This window comes from Equus caballus, unplaced genomic scaffold, assembly GCF_041296265.1.
Source record: "Equus caballus isolate H_3958 breed thoroughbred unplaced genomic scaffold, TB-T2T unassigned-0002706, whole genome shotgun sequence".
In the NCBI taxonomy this organism is placed as follows: Eukaryota; Metazoa; Chordata; class Mammalia; order Perissodactyla; family Equidae; genus Equus; species Equus caballus.
Window position 1 is genome coordinate 159684 of NW_027222387.1, and position 18152 is coordinate 177835.

Sequence of the window (18152 nt, forward strand, 5' to 3'; positions counted from 1 at the left end):
ATTTGGAATTAAGCAGCAAACATCTAAATGACCTATGGGTCAAAAAGGAAATCATAAGGGAAGTTATAAAGGATATTGAATTGAATAAAAATAAACAAACAACATATCAAAATTTGTGGGATGCAGCTAAAGCAGTGCTTAAAAAGAAATCTACAGCAGTCTCAAATAAATGACTTAAGCTTCCACCTTTAGAAACCAGAAAAAGAGCACAAAGGGGCAATGGAAGTGTTCTATATATCAAGGAGGATGCAGGCTACACCAGTGTACCCACTGTCAACATTGTAGAGTTAAGATTTGTGCATTTTAATATTGTATGTTCTTCCTCAAAAAAAAAAAGAACTGTATGAAGATAACCATATGGGGAACAGAAGTGGATGGAAATATAGATAGAAGACGGCAGAATTACGGTAATTGTTGCAGCTGGGTACTTTGGAGTTTATCAGCTCTCTTTCATTTTGAATATGTTGAAATTCTCCATAATGAAATTTTTAAATTAAAAATTTAAAAATACCATTATTACTTTTTGAAGAGTAAATGAAGGAGAGCTAGTGTAGAAGTAGAGAGCATAATTAATCTTAGAGTAGAAAAGGAAGAAAAGAGGAAAAATAACATGGCTTGACATAGGATGGTGGCAGGGGAGATAAAGAAAAGACCATACAAGACTCGCGAATTGACTGGATATAGATTATGAGGGGAAGCCAGGTATCAAAAATGACTCCGAGTTTTCTGGCTTTAGCAAATGGGTGGAAGGTGGGACTTTTTGTTCAGATGGAAACAGTTTAGAAGGAAAGATCAGGAGTTCGTTTCTGGAGACAGTACGTCCCAGATGTCTGTGAGACATCCAAGTAGAGATATCAAATAAGTAGATGAATGTACTAGTCTAGAGTTTAGAAGAGATATGGACTGAAGTTACTAACAAGGGGTTGCTGGCCCATATTTAGGATTGTAAATGTAAGTAGAGCACTTAGAATGAGGTATAGTATATAGTATGATAGAAGGGTTCTCCTTTACTATCATTATCAATTAATATTAATTATCATCTTCATCATCCATTTAAGCAATATAAATGTATCCTTATAATAAGGAGGTGTGACTTACACAGTAGGCATGACTATCACCCTTTATAGGAAAAAATAAAAATAAAAACAGGCTCATGTGGAGCATGCTAACGCCAGAATGAAAAGTAAGGTGTGACGCATGGATAAGGATAACAGATTGGAGGTTACCAGAGAAGGGATTCGGGGAGGGTGAAAGGGGTAAATGGACACATATGTGTGGTGACAGATAAAAACTAGACTATTGGTGGTATACATGATGCAGTCTATATAGAAACTGATATATAATAATGTATTTGTGTGTGTGTGTGTGAGAGAAAGATTGCCCCTGATCTAATATCTGTGTCAATCTTCCTCTATTTTGTACATGGGAGGCTGCTACAGTGGTGTGTAGGTCCACACCTGGGATCCAAACCTATGAAACCCAGGCCACAGAGCACACAAACTTAACCACTACACCTCTGGGCTGGCCCCACATAATAAACTACATCTGAAATTTGCACAATATTATAAGCCAATATGACCTCAATAAAATAATTTTTTTAAAAGTAAGGTTTGATTACAAATGTTCATTTCACTACAAAATGTTACATCTGTTAATCCCAAAACACTGATTGCAGAAATAATGGAGAGTTGATAAAGTCTCTTCAATTTAATTTTCATTCTAAGTTGAACTTTAAAAAAATTACATAACAATTATCTCTCAAATCTAGCTTATCTCAAATTCAAACTGATCAACATATTACTAGTTCTATTTCAGCCTTGAACAAACTCCAAAACGATATATTATGTCCTTCATCAAAAAAAATTTAAAACCTAGAGATAGAAATCTCTAATATTTCATTTAATGCCAAAATGAATAACATCTTTGAAGACAGCTAAAATGATAACTGACCAAGCCCCCTTACAAGAAAAATCTTAGGGCTCTTCATTTCTATAATCACTCCATTTCACAGAGAATTCAGGCACAATCATGAAATTGTAAAACTCCCATTTTGCAGTGAATAAAATTCAGACTAAAGCTGCAAATTAAAATTGCTCTGCTTGGTTCCTTCAGAGCTTTTTCTCACATATGATGAATACAATTTTGCTTTACATTGTTAGTTTTACCTTAGAATTAAGTTATGAAAATATCACTTGGGAACGGAAGAAAGGAAGGAGGAGGAAGGAAGGAGGACGAAAAACTCTTATAGAGAGCATCTGATGTACTAGGCACAACTTTAAGTCCTTTATATATATATATTTTTTTCTCTAAATACTCACAATAACCTCACGAGGCAAGTATTATTATTCTCCCTATATTTTACACGTAAGAAAACTAAGTGAAGCAACTTTCCAAGGTCACAAAGCTGATAAGTGGCAGACCCAGGACTCCAACTCAACCCCATAACAGGCACCCAGGACATAAGTGTTACATAACCTACCCTCCCCAACAAACTAATTAGTCGATTAAATAAACTTCTTGCCTCATGACCAAAAAATGTCAGATTTTTATTTCTGAACTACTTTACTGGGATATTAAATTGACTTTCCCCTGCTTTTTCAAAAGTCTTCTAAATATCATACAAATTAAATTGAAATGAAATTTCATGAGATTCAAATCTCATTCTTCTATAGCTTACACATTATAAGAATGTGAGATATAACTGAATATGCTTACCGGCAGATTTAGAAAATTATGCATGTTTCAGATCCTTGGTATGGTGGATACAGTATGATTTTTAAAAATTCTTTGGGATAAGTTGCTATTAAAACAAAAGAGTAAAATGACTATGAAACTCACATGCACAGAATAACAAGAGAACAAGGGAATAATTCCTGGTACTGAAGACAGCATTTTAATACTCAATCATCATTGTTCTCGTCACTCAATCCATCTGCAAATTTAACAAAAGCAACAATCAATCAGCACACTAAAATTCCAGATACTGGGGCTGGCCCCGTGGCCGAGTGGTTAAGTTCGCGTGCTCCGCTGCAGGTGGCCCAGTGTTTCGTTGGTTCGAATCCTGGGCGCGGACATGGCACTGCTCATCAAGCCACGCTGAGGCAGCGTCCCACATGCCACAACCAGAACGACCCACAACGAAGAATGTGCAACTATGTGCCAGGGGGCTTTGGGGAGAAAAAAGGAAAAAAAAATCCAGATACTATATGAACAATCTAGGCTGTATTTACAAATCAAAAACATCTAAAAGAAAAGAAAACTTTTTAAATAAAAAGGAAGGTAAGACACAGTAAAATAATGCCATGAAAATTCTAGATCTAGAATTCAGTAGCATATAGTCATGGGTTTAACAAAGTGGTTAGTTTACTGCTAAAATGGAATAAGATATGCCTATTCAGGAACACAAAGAAAGAAACATAATCAGCAAGTTAAGTGCCATACTAGAAACCAAATGCTATGAATTCTAGTCTCAGTTCAGTCACTTAGAGATTATAAGTAAATTAGGCGATTACATCATGCTTAAAGCTATCTCAACTTAAAGACGTTTTAGGATACATGGGGTTGGAAAAGACACTTAAAACTGCAAGAATAGTCATGAAGTATTTATTGAACAAATATTTTTGAGCATCTGCTCAGGTACTATTCAAAAGTGAACAAAACAAAGTCTCTGGAAACAGACGAATCTGGGTTTGAATCCCTGCTTTCTCACTTACCAGACGTATAACCTTGGGCAAACTGCTTAACCAGGAGGTTTAAAGGAGGAAATTGATATGAAGCACTTGGCCCAACATATGGCAACAGCATGTGCTTTTTAAGTTATATATACTTACTAAGAGTCAGCTTAAATGGCACCTCAACAGCAATGACCTATACTGACATACAACACCAAAACAAATTCTGTATAAACTACAGTTAATATGATTTTTAATACTAAATAGAATTTAAGCCTCTCAGCAGCAGGCTGTGTGTGTTTCATTCACTGCTGCAGCCCCAACACTTACAACAGCATTGGCACAAATATTTGGCAAATAAATGAATCAACAAAAAATATAATAAAAGAAAACATAAAAATGATGGAACAAACGTCTGGTAGGGGAGGTGGCATATAACTTTATTTTTGCCTTTAATTATTTTTACCTTATTATAAAAATAAAATAACTATAGAAAATCAGGAAAATTCAGAAAATATAAAGAAAATTAAAATAACTCATAATTCATCAGCTAAATATAACCAACATTCACTAAGTATATATGCATAATCTAACAAATTTGGAGTTGTACTTTATATTCTTTTAAATCGTATTTTGTTTAATATTACATTTGATTAACATTTTTTCAAAATATAGTATTCCCTCATATGGCTATAGCATCGTATATAACTTCTCCAATTGTTACATTGTTTCAAATTTTTTGCTATATAAATAACGCTGTGGTGAACACTATTTATATAAATCACTGTGAGCATCTCTATTTCTTTAGGATACATTTCTAGAAAGAGAATTATATCTTTAGGCTTCTTGATCCACACTGATAAATTGCTCTCCTGAAAGTTACTAACTCATATTCCTAAAGCCCTGAAGCACTGTAAGTATTCCCAGCAGCTGCTGAGAAGGAGGAACTTTCTAAACTTAGAAGCAATAAAAAAAAAAAAAGGAAAAAGTGAAAGCTACAAAATAAAAATTTTTATACATGGGAAATTAATAATATTAAAAACAACAAACAGGAACATATTTGCAGCAAACAATGGGCTGACTAGTTGTATTTCTTCTTTTGTGAATTACCTATTAATAATCTTTGTCCATTTAGGGGAAGAGAAATTTTACATATTCCAATCAACCTGCATAAGCTTTTCATATAATGAAGACATGAGAGAATTATCACCTACTGCAGGCCATGAGCAATCAAGTACTATAATGTAACATATTAACCAATCTTCACAACCACTTTTTGATCTGGAGGTTATTAGCTCAGGGCCAGTCTTCCTCAAAAAAAAAAAAATGGGGCTAATAAAATTATCTTCCACAAGTACTATAAGGTTTGAATGAGATATTAGCTGTAAAGCACTTGGAAAAGGGTCTGGAGAATAATGGTCATATAAGTGTTATCTATAATTATCATTAATATCTATATCATTATATAATAAAATGCATTTTGCATCAACAAACTAAAAACAATAAAATATTAAGAGTAAGAAAAAATTCCCACCGCTTATAAGGACTGGGGCTTTACCAAAATGATAGCTTAGATCAGGGATTAGTTTTGTTAACTGTGTGGCTGTTTAAAATAAAACGTCTTGGGGCCGGCCCCATGGTTGAGTGGTTAAGTTTGCGTGCTCCCACTTCAGTGGCCTAGGGTTTCACCGGTTCAGATCCTAGGCGTGGACATGGCCACTGGTCAGGCCATGTTGAGGAGCGTCCCACATGCCACAACTAGAAGGACCCACAACTAAAATACACAACTATGTACTGGGGGGATTTGGGGAGAAAAAGCAACAAGAAAATAATAATAAAATAAAAAGTCTTATATGTTAGTAACACATACCAAAGTATTTATGGGTAAAAATGATATGATATGTTATCTGGGGTTTGATTCAAACTACTGCAGGAGTTCCAGGAGTTGGGGGAGAAGTAGAAAAGAAAATGAGAAAATAAACAATAGCAAAATGTGGAAAACAAGTGATAGGTACATAGGGATTCATTATATTATTCTCTTCTGCATTTGAAATTTTTCATAAAGAAAAGTAAAAAAAAGACTAAGATGTCCAATTTAATACAATGTGTTTAAATATTTTAACATTTTATTGATTCTAATAAGTCATATTTACTCATGGTTTTCCTTTAAAAGCTCTGAAACATCATACGAACTTACTTCTCAAAATGCATAAGCACTGTATCTGGGATATACCAAGAGCTAATAAATATTTGCAAAGGGAATGAATGAATGGATGGTGGAAGCCTTTTTTCCTCAAAGAGTTAAGACTAAATAGCTGTGCCAAAAGGCTTCTCAGGATTAATATCATGATTAGATTCAGTTTTGGACAAAGTCTTTCATGTCTTATAGTGAAATATGGGTACAGTAAATAACATAAATCCATGATATTTAAAATAATGTGAATCTACATATACAAATAATTCTGAGTTGGGAAGAAACAAATTTTTGAAGCATGAAATAAATCCTCTACACGTGTATATAACAGTGTTGCTCTACACACAGATTTTTTTCTAAAAAGTTATATAAAACATAAAAAACATACTTGGTTCTAAGACTAGAGTGATTTAAAAATGACATAAAAGAAACTAATACAGAAAAAAAAAAATTAGGAGGAAATCTATAGACCTTTATTATAAGAACACCTGCTTACTATAGATTCTGACAGACGAGAGGAAAACAGTGCCTGCTTCTGCATCATACTAACTGCATACAGTGACAGACTAGAAACCCAGATCACTTACTGGCCTCATCACTCAACAATGATCTTTACAAAAGGAATTCAAAGTACTGTAATATAGACAACTATACGTTAGAACTATGTTGTCACTATCTGTGAAATACACACATAACCTAAGGTGGTCTAGGAGAAAAGAAAAGAAAAATCAAAGACCCCCAAAACCAAAGCCTAATAGAATACCCCAAACGATCACTGTGTTCTGCATTTCACATTCCAATTGTTATAAGTTTCTTAGAAGTTCTGCACCATTTCCCTCCAACGAGTCAGCACCCAAACAAATCTTAATCAGGAAGGACCGTGAGAGAACAATACTTACAAAGTTTTGAGATTCGAGTTGTATTGACTGACCCCAGCTTTCGATCTTGATCTTTGAGACTGTCATTGATGAAATGAACTGCAGGTATGGCTTTGTGCTGGGCATGTTTTAGCAGTTTTCCTGCCGTCATACAATCTAGCTCTTGCACAACAACCCAGGGAATTATTAATACAAGTCTGTCAAAGCCTGAAAAATGAAAAGATTTCTTAGAAGTCAACAAGTACTTATTACTAAATTGAACTGCTGTAGGAGAATTTGAAGTTTTTTAAAGTAAGGAATTCACAACCTAAACAAAGAGATAATACATAAAAAATGAAAATTAAAAATAGATGTAAGTGTCAAAAGAATGTTACAAAAACAAATACTATTCGATATCAAACAAGAGAAGTTTAGATTGCTGGGTTAACCTGTGAAGGCTCTGTTGTTGTTTTTTTTTTACTTAAGCTGATTATGCTTAATACATATGTGCTTAATAGCATACCGAAATGGAAACATACGTGGGGAAAAAACCCCACATCACTGTTAATATAAAATATCAACTCAAATAAGAAAATCAGAATCAGTAAATGTTTTATAAATACCTGTGATTTCTGTTGTCTTCAAAATTTTAGCAAATTTGAGATGATTCATCAGAATATCTGTATCAATTACGATTAGAAGCTTTTTGTCTGAAGCAGTATTTGCTAGAGAAAAACAGCAAAGTTAGGATTTGATGACACCTCATAATAGAGTTGTATAATAACTAAAATTTCGATATCACAGAACTTTGAGAGCATTCTTAAGAGAAGGTATTCCTTTAGACAACAATAACAAAGGTAAATTTACTCCAATTCTTATTTAAGAACAGTAATCAGTGTTTAATTATGCACTCGCAGAATATTATGAATTGCTGAATTTTGACTTCAGCTGAATATGATAAATGGGTGAATTTTCAATCATAAACTAACCTGCCCTAGTAGTAACTATGTTGCCAAACACTGTCCTGCATCACTGGTAATTGTGTGCTTAGGAATTATAAGTTAATTTTAAATATACTCTGAGTAAAATATAATTGAAAAGATAAATATGTGTAAAAGAAAGAAAACGTAAACGTGAGGATCAGATAAGTTAATGCACAGGAAACACTTAGTAAACTGAAAAATGCAATGTGAATGTAAGACAGCATTACTATTTTTATAAACACAAATTGAGAGAGTATACCAACAGATTTTGGATAATATCTGTCATTATCTTCTCCCATAGTGAGAATGATCAAAATTTTATATATAAGAAATCCATGAATAGAAATACCTTTGAGCAATTTGCATTATTTCTGATCAGTGCTTTACATAAATGAAATTGTTAAAAGTTATGATTAAGAGCAAGAATAAAACACAACTCACAACTCTGATTACCGCCCCTTGGCAAAAGAAAAAGCGAAAATCTTTCTAACCATCTAATAATGTGAGATATATAAAACAAATGATGATAAGACAAATATTAGACCTTATCGTTGTAGCCAAAAGAAATATACTTTCTTAATTTTAAGAAAGCACAGGAGATCATGAACATTATTATACGCATATAGAGTATACCAGCAGAAGAATGTACATCATCTTCCACCAAGTCAATTTCCAACCTCGTTAACTCTCCAGAAGGTGGAAGCACAGGTAAATCCACACTTTTCCCACATGCGCAGCACGAGGCTCTTCTACTATCTGCATCTACATTGTAAAGGACTCACAGTAAAATAGTTTGAATTATTTAGTCTGCAGATTAGCAAGAGAAGACGGCAATTAACTGACTTAAGACGAGATGATTTGTGGAAATAAAGAAATTTACAGAAATATGGAGACAGCATGGTAAAAGAATAGAGATTGTAAACACACACAGGGTTTCTAAAAATAGGTCTTTTCTCATTACTTTAATTTAGGCAAGCAAGTTATACAACTGCCTTGAGTCTCAGTTTATGCATCTACAAAATAGGAATGTTAAATACCTATTCCCTTTGAGCATTTGTGTGAGGATTAAGTGAGATAATGTGATGCTCCTCTCACCGAGCCTAGTACATGGTACACCTTCAAAATAACTTAATCCTCATTCCTATTAGCACTTCAAAGTATTTTAGGAGCCAAATATGTTTTTATGTGGATGGTGAGTGCTCTTCTTGAGATTTCTAAGATAGTTTATGAACCATCACAAACTGAAGTCTAGCTCTCAAGACCCTTCTCACTTAGGGGGAGTAGTTCCCTGATGTATTTTGATCCAAAGAAATGAAAATATAATCTGGCTTTAGAGCAAAGGGCAGAGATCTTTCTTCTACCAAGCAGCACTGACCCAGAAGACAGAAAAATACAAAAATTTGAATGCTGTCACAAATAAAAAGCAAACAACATGGTTTTAAAGTCTTCTTTAAATAGAAAACACAAAGTATTCTATGAATCTAAGTTTAATTTAGGACCAGAGACCATAAAATCCTATGCAACAACTCTGAGGGTCAATCAGGAGATTCTAGCAGGGAAATGAAGCAGCAGGTAAAAATAAATATGCAGCACTCTCATTTTCACTGAACAACATTTTCACGTTATTGCTAATTAGAAAAAGGAGGCGAAAACACGTTAATATACTGCATTTTGGCAAGCCTAGGCATAAGCATGCCAAAAGTGTGATAACACTAAATAAAAATCGACATAACTTGTGAGCCATAGGCTGCATGCTCTTCATTCAAAACAGATTAGAGCTTATCAGAAACAAAGGCAAAAAGGTGATCAAGTAAATGTAAATACTTTTCCAAATAATTTTCCATCACTTCATAAAAACTTATATATTGATTTAAGTAGCGATCACTGTTATTTTTATATCACCAAGGTTTTTATGGTCATTATTTCTAATTAAAACTAGAACTGTTTGACATAATTTCATTAAAATCTTCAAACAAATAAGTATTTGAGTAACCTCTTGATCTGTATCTTGAATACTTTCAAGGGACACTGAAGAACACGGTGCTTCAAAACTCTGAAACGCAAAGTAATTTTATTAGTTAAGAATGAAGCAGATACCCAGGGTAGGGTTTTCCAGCCTGGGCACTATTGACACTTGGGGTCGGATAATTCTTTGCTTTGGGGGCTGTTCTGCACATTGTAGGATGTTTAGCAGTATCTCTGGCCTCAGCCCACTAGATATCACTAGCACGACCCGCTCCCTCTCCTGACAATCAACAATGTCTCCACGAAGGCAGTTGCCGAATGCCCCCTAAGGGGCAAAACTACCCCAGATGAGAAACTGCCCCTAGAATAGAAAAGCCTCATTCTGTTAAGTCATGAAAGACGGTAGAAATTCTTTAGGGTTTTCTCATTCATATATGCATTCCTACAAATATTCATATTCTGAGAAAAAAACTATATGCCACTCTAAGAAATAGAAAGAACCATGGCAAAGGTAAACAGGCTGGCCTTCGGTGGTGGGAAGTTTTCATCCAGAAGTAACTGAGCCATTTCTAAAAGGGACATGACAAAACAACAAAGGGAACTTGAAGATTATAACATGGTTGAGGAGGAAAAGCCAAAAAACGCACAATTGTATTACACAGGGTGGAGCACCAGAGGTTTGTGCTTTATTTCTGGTCTTCCAGCAGAGATTGAAAATCTCTCCACTAACTCCAGTGTCTCACTGGCACTTTTGCTAGTGGACGAGACCTACCTGACCCTACAAACCAGTAGGGAACTTGGCAAAAGACACTACTAAACCAAATTATCTTCTAAGAATTCTCCAAGTTAACACCAAACTCACATGTATTTTACAGGAGGCTACACATGGTACAAATTACAGACCCTCTTTAAACAAGTGTATCGAATGCTGCTTCATTGGGAATTCAGCTTCCAACCTAACTGCCTAACATCCATCTTCACGTGATATAACACTTTATACATCACACACTTAGGCCCATGACAGCTTTTCTATTCCATGACCTGGATTTCATGATCCCTTCTCCACCTGATTTTCAAGCTCACTAGATCTTTAAGGTTCTCTTCAGCTAAGAAGTGCCAAGCAAGCTAATAGCAGAACTTCCTGAAGCTCCTGACATTTGAAATCTTTAATTCTGTCACTTACGTCACTACTACCCTTCACTCTCTTTGACCACAGGCCACTTCCAGTGACTTCAATAAATTTTCTATCACCCCCAAATCCAGAAAAGTTCATGTCAATTGTCCCTGAAAACTTCCTCCTTATCCAAAAAGAAAGTCTTAATGGGCATTTAACTATTTGCCCTCCCCCACCATGCTTAATAAATACATGGAATGGGATGAAGCTTTCCCTAGGGATGACAAAAGAATACCAACAATGAGGGTAATAATGGTTTTACCTACTGGAGTGGTTCTAAAGTGAAAATCTGATTAGACTGCTTCCCTGATTACATTTCAGGGGCTCTGTACTATCTACAGAATACAAGATAGAAAACCAATCTTTCCCATGGGATATGAAGTAATACATTGGCTTCCTCTCTAACTTCTTCTCCTATGGATTCTCCATATATCTCAACTCCAGTCATACTGACCAGCTTAGTGCCCACGCACACTCTTGCCATTCAATTTCACAACTCTGTGCCATTACACACACTAGCCCTCAACCGTGGTGGGACAAAACTGCTATTCCTTGCTCTATATACCCTTAACACCAAGCTTAAGAATCTCCACATTTGTGAGCCCTCCCTAAACTCATCCCAAAATTTATACTAACACCAACCCAATTCTTAGGGCTCTACTATTTCCTTCACTGTATCACAGAGTATTTGTTTACAAATCTCCCTCCCTGGGAACTTCTTGAGGATAAAGAGCACCTTATTTATCTTTAAGTCCCTAGAACCTAGAAACATACCTGATACATAATAAGTACATTTAATTAATGTTTGATAAACTGATAAATTTCTACTTCACAGACTTGTAAGGATTAAGTGGGATACTGTTTGTAAAAGTGGCCTATAAGTGACAAATCTCTAGAACATTAATTTGCCATGGTGAGGAAGGGCGCAAACTCAGAGTGGTCTATATCAAAGGACTCCAAGACCTCAGAAACAGAAGAAGTTATTTTCTCTCAGGAAAGTATAACAAGATTTCTAAACCACAGGATTACTAAATCCAGAAAATACAATTATTTCCTTGTAAAGTACACTCATTATTTCAGGCAGATAATTATCTATTGCGGAATTTGTGAGGAAAACGACAATAAACATAATATTAAGATGATTAGCTACAGTCAATAATATGCTAAAGATAATATATTCAAGAAAGAACAATATTTCCTTACTGCTCCTGTGTCTCAATGACTTTAAGTCAGATAAGACTGCTATTAAAGGCATAGTTTATAAAGAGTATTAATTCCAATAACTGGAAAGTAATCATGTGTGGGGGCCTGGAATTGGCCATCCCAAGATATGTCTCTTTGGCATGATGATTATTTGGGGCTGGAAGGCAACTGGTAAGTAGAATTTACTTACCCTTTATAAGAGACATTTACATTGTAAAGGAAATCTCCATCTGTAACGATATCTCCCTCTCTACCAGGAAGAAGGGGGATGACCTTATCTCTAGAGACTTAATCAATGGGGAAGGCAAGCACTTAAATCTGCATTTGTTTATTGTGCCTGTCTGGTAACCTCCTGTAACTGACTCCCCCCACCCCTAACATCATCCTTTGTCTTCAGCTGGATATGATGTTTGGGGTGGTGGTTTCAGCCATTTTGGTGAGTTGCTTGGCTTGCCTGAGCCTCTCCCATGTATACATTGACAAATAGAAATGGCAAGCAATAGGATATATTGGAGTACACGAGGAAGCCATTTGGTGTAAACCTAATTCGGCCTGACTTTGCATTTTTCCAAAAGGACCTGACTGTGGCCATTGAGCACGCACTGCATATCTGCTTTAAAACATTTACTATGGCAAGAACAAATGGCCTTAAGACAAAGGTGCAACTTCCCCCCAACATTGGCATTTCCTTAAGGATAAGCATCTTTCCTTAGGCTAGGAACTGATTGCTGCACTCACCTTCGACCACCCAACTCACCTGTGACCACCCAGCTTGAGACAACAGACCTGCCACCCTGCTGTGTTCACCAAGACAGCACACCTATCTGCTGTTTCCATCAATCACTGTGCTGACAGAGCAGTCTCGCGACTATTGTAAAATGGACATTTCAATCCTACATGAAACATCCTGTTTGGGGGTATATAACCACTCTGTGCACCCCACTTCTTCGGTACCCTTTCTTCCTTGGAAGAAAGGCCCTGGGCCATGGTCCTCAGAATATAAAGCTTTGTTTAATTTTCTCCTGCTATTCTGTCTCCTGTGAATTTAATTAGTTCTCCAGCCAGACGAACCAAGAGAGGGTAGAGGAAATGTGTTCCTCCCCTACACATGCAAAAACTGCTTCCCCTACAACTTAATATTCATGCTATGTACCTCCTTCGGTTTTGTAGCAATTCAGTATAGAGACCAAGGAACCCAGAAGATGCATTGCAGGGATTTCTCATACTATTCCTGAGGTGTACACCACAAGAAGAAGATGAAGCAATGATACGACGATGTTTACTGAACATGCTGGCAACTTCAAGTTCCTTTCTTGCATTTACTCTAGGGAACTAATTATAACACAGGAGAAAACTGGAGCTTTCCTTTAAGAAAGCAATAAAAAGAACAAACTCAATTCTTTTCTCTCTTTGGACCCTTTAAGTTCACTGAACAAAAAGTGCTCTCTCTCAAGCTCTTCTGGCCTTGCTCTTTATAATCCCTCCGTTTTTCACAGGAAGTATCTTATACTGCGATCTATAGTCTTGATTCCTAAAAGCAGGTAGGTTCAACCACCACTATTTCAAGCAGTCTCTAAATTTCAGAATTTCTGAAGTTTTCAAGTTCTAAAGTTACCGAAGTTCTAAAAGTTTTCTTAAAGGTAAATAATTTGCCATAGAAACAAAGCTATAGAGATTAGTTTCTCAAATTAGTCCACAAAAGCCAATTTATTACATAATTTCAAAGCAAACTAGATGTGCCAAGCTTTGTAGCCTGGATCTCTGTACATGTACAGTCAACAATGGACCGCATATGCTACTGTGGTCCCACAGATTAGTACTGTATAGCATTGCTGTGTAGTATAGGCTATACTATCTAGGTTTGTGCAAGTACGGTGGGAGAGGAAGAAATTTTCCTCTACCCTTCTAGATTCTTCTGGCTGGTAAGATTAAATTGACATGAGACAGATTAACATGAGAAAAACAAACAAATGCTTAATAACACATATATATGGGAGAAATCTAGGAAAACTGAGTAACTTGCCAAAATGGCTGAAACTCTCACCTTAAATAACATCCTCAGCTAAAGACAAAAGATGTCGGGGACGGGCAGAGTCAGGGACTTCAAAGGGAAGGAAGATAATTTACAAGTAGGTGAAAAGGAGCAAATATTTGGAAAACAAGTGTTGGGCCATACAGAAACAGATGGACACAAAGGGAGCCCAACAAACAGGCTTGTCTAGGTTCCTCCCTGTCTACCACCTAGTTCATGTTGTGCTAAGGTGATAGCTCACTTCCTGAGACACGTTTTTTACATTCGTTTAGGCAGTTAAGGGGAAGGTAACGTGAAAGACTTCCTGAATCTTTTGTTTCTTAAAAATAACCAACCTAAAGTAATCTCCATGTTGAAGAGACACATTTTGGGGTGGTAAATTTTGTTTCCCTTCAGTACACTCTATGATGTTCGCACAATGACAAAATCACCTAACCACATTTCTCAGAACACATCCCTTCGTTAAGGGTTCATTAACGCAGGACTGTAGTTCCCTTTGCCTAGAACATCCCTCCTTCTCCCATCCCACCCACCTCGCCTTCGCCTGAATAATTCCTATGCATTCTTTAGTTCTCAGTTTAAACATTACCCCCTCCAGTAAACCTTTCTTAACTAATCCCTCCACAGTGTACCAAGGCCATGTTAATCCTCCACTGTAATCCCATATTAAGTGATAAGTACTTATCAGACTTAGGGTGACAGCTTGCATGTCTCCTCACAGGAATAAGTCTCTGAAAACAGACTGTGACTGCAGTGCCTGGCACACAGGGGCACTCCAAAAATAATTTGTTAAAGCTATTCAGGATATTAAGCCCTGGGTGTTCTATAGTACCTGGGGTTACAGAAGAGCCTAAGACACTGGAGCAGTGCTTTCTGAAAGGACTATCTCTAACTGCATCTTTCTACATTTTTACACATTCCCTTCTATTACTTATCCTTCATGCTTACCAGGATATCTTCCTAAGGAACTTGGAATTAAAAGGGCAAAATAAAGGAACCAATACAAATCTTCCTAACTAAATTTGAATCAGCCCTCTACGATCATAATCAGTGAAAGGAACAACTCAAATCTGACCATATTGAAACTCTTCACTAAAACCTGTATTCTTCATTTTGTACTACTTTACCTGGGTTAGGTTTGCACTAGAACTTGAATCATTACTTTCATGATGCTCACGATGATATTTTCCTTTTGACTCATGAACAGTCTGCTTACACGTGGAATCTGAAAATAAACGTTCTCTTGGGTGCCTAGTCAAATTTAATGACACCCGGCAGCCTTCCAGGCATTCTTTGTTCTCCAGCTTAGTCTTCGACTTGGTAGAATCTACACTGAAGACACTTCCTCCTACAAGCTTCTGGAGAGTATCACAGGATTTTTGCTGGGATTTTGAAACTGATCTTCCTTCTTCTAGATTTGAGGGTTCCTTAATTATCTTGTTGGAACTGTAATCCTGAGAAAACTGGATTCTCTTCCATTTCTCCAAAACACATTTTTCAGAACTGTCTCCAAATTTATTGTACTTTTCTTTCTTGTGTTCCTTCATCTTCTCCCTCTGAGCAAGTAAATGAGCCCATCTTTTCCATTTGCCTTCAGCTTTGGGTTTCACATCTTTGGCAATCTCAGGACTGCTAAAGTTTTATTTCCATGGTCAAGCTTACTCCCAACATTTGTCAATTTACTATCTTTCACTTTAAAATCTACACATTTATTGATATCCTTTTTAGTTCCATTTGAAGAAAAACTCTGGAAATCATTTGATTATTATTTGAATATGATGCTTCTTGGAGTTTAACGGGTCCTTGGGATGAAGAACTGATTTTTGGTCTCTTTCATGCAGTGTCACTTTCTACATTCAGTCTGTAAAGCAGTACAGAAACCAATGTTACATTATGATTACACACGATTATACATAATGTTGCACTGTATAATTTTAGTTAGGAAATAACATAACTGGACTGACGCAAACTTCATAAAAAGTAAGAAATGGCTACATTAAGAATGAAGTAGAGGGGCCAGCCAGGTGGTGTAGTGGTTAAGTTCACACACTTTGCATTAGTGGCCCAGGGTTCAGGGGTTCGGATTCCAGGTGCAGACCTGGCACTGCTCGTCAAGCCAAGCTGTGGCAGCATCCCACATAAAATATAGGAAGACTGGCACAGATGTTAGCTCAGCGACAAATTTCCTCAAGCAAAAGAGGAGGACTAGCAACAGATGTTATCCCAGGGCCAATCCTCCTCACCAAAAAAAAAAAAAAAGAAGAAGAAGAAGTGGAAGGATTACTCAACAAATGGGTGTTGCAATAATCAGTTTACTATTTGGAAAAAGTCCAAATTTACAGCTTTATATAATACCAGACAGCATAAATGAAAATTAAAGGGCTTGGAATTGGTATTTGTTATAAATGTGACAGATTATTAGTCTTAGTTAATAAAAAGCTCATCAAAAACTACTAAGACTCTAGAATAGGACGTCAACAGAAAATTAATGAAAAGAAAAAAAGAGAACAGCTAATAAACATTTGGGGAAAGTCTGACTTCTCTAGGAATCACAGACACACTAATTACAACATATCATTTTCTTCTATCAAATTAGCAAAGATTTTAAAGTAACATTAAATATTGGCAGAAGTTATAAAGTGGACTCTCTCATATGTTCCTGGTGGAAATGCAAAATGATACAATTCCACAAAATAATTTGACAATATAATTAAGAATTCTAAAAATACTCATATTCTTTCACGTCTCAGTAATTACCATTTTAGAAATCTATACCAAGGTGAAAAAATCTGAAATGGACTAAAAAATAAAAGATATTCAATTCAGGATAACTTATAATAGCAAAAAATCAGGCAGAAAGTAAATGCTAAAATTTTGGAAATGACTAAGAAACATATCATTCTATCAAATATGACAGAATACCATAGTCATTTCAAATGATGTTTATACAAAGATTTCAATAACATAACAAAAAATATTGATATAACATTAAGCAAAAAACAAGCAGGGCACAAATCTGTATACATAATGTGATCTCAACAATTTAAATAAGCATAGTAAAAAGGCCAGAAAGAAATGTGCTAAACTATCAGAAACAGCAATAGCTAGAGGTAGTAATAATATTTTCCTTTTTAAAGTAGATATTAGTTTGTAGTCAAAATGAAACACAATACAGTAATTTATATTAATAAACCCTTGCGTGTTCTAAGTGCCACTCTGGAGAGGCAGCGGAGGACACACCACGTAGAGTCCTTACCCTCAAATGGCTTACAGTCCAGCAGGGGAGAAAGAGATGGCAAATAAGTGACTTCCCAAGTAATTAATCATGCAAGAGCAAACTGTAAACATCACAGAGTTTTTATAGGAGTTTTACTTGAGTCTTCATCTGGTTTTATTTTCTTTGCTATCTTCCTACAAAAAGACTGCCTATCATTATCTACCTGTTATTAAGTAACAATAAAACAAAACTTCACATTTTAATGGGAACTTGCTTGGCATCTAATAGTATATCATGTAAGGTGTCAACTGTATTAAAGAAAAATCAGGAAAACAACCACTTTAAGAGGCCCCTGCAGTTCTCGGAGCATTTCCATATTCCTCTTTGATGTGTTCTTCCCAATAGCCCTGTGCTGCATATTTCATAGCAATCTACGCACCATGTTCTGTATGGTCATAAATAATGAAAACTCAACATTACAAGGCCTTTTAAAAGACCAATAAAATTAAATCTTAAAAATTACCTCTTATCAGCTAGTTTTGTGAAATGCTGTAGTAAGATAGTGCAGTTTTATATTTGCAACCCAAAATACTAAAGTTCTGAGATCTTTTTAGACATAAAAGTTAGACATGCAGCAAATACTTTTTTATCAATGACTTAGTGTAAAATCCATATTCAGCTGAAGCTGAATAGCATCATCCTGGATTGAACGCTTACGCCAAAAGAATAAATGTGAAATTTTGTCAAGATCTAATTATAATTAGCTTATTTTAAAACTTAGTAACCATTTTAAAATGTAACATGCTGCATGAACAATAACTTCTCAACATTATCAGCTCCTAGATTGCTCCGTTGC

General features: G+C 35.8%; 1 long non-coding RNA gene and 1 pseudogene across 1 annotated transcript; both read right to left on the reverse strand.

The window, feature by feature from the left end:
* Positions 1–6811: 6811 nt before the first annotated feature.
* LOC138922826 (uncharacterized) lies at positions 6812–8424 on the reverse strand. The gene is made up of 3 exons (XR_011435945.1): positions 8339–8424; positions 7346–7447; positions 6812–6950 (listed from the first exon to the last, which is right to left on the reverse strand). It is a non-coding gene; the product is annotated as an uncharacterized lncRNA (long non-coding RNA).
* An 83-nt stretch (positions 8425–8507) lies between these two features.
* LOC138922827 (transcriptional protein SWT1-like) lies at positions 8508–16003 on the reverse strand (annotated as a pseudogene).
* Positions 16004–18152: the final 2149 nt, after the last annotated feature.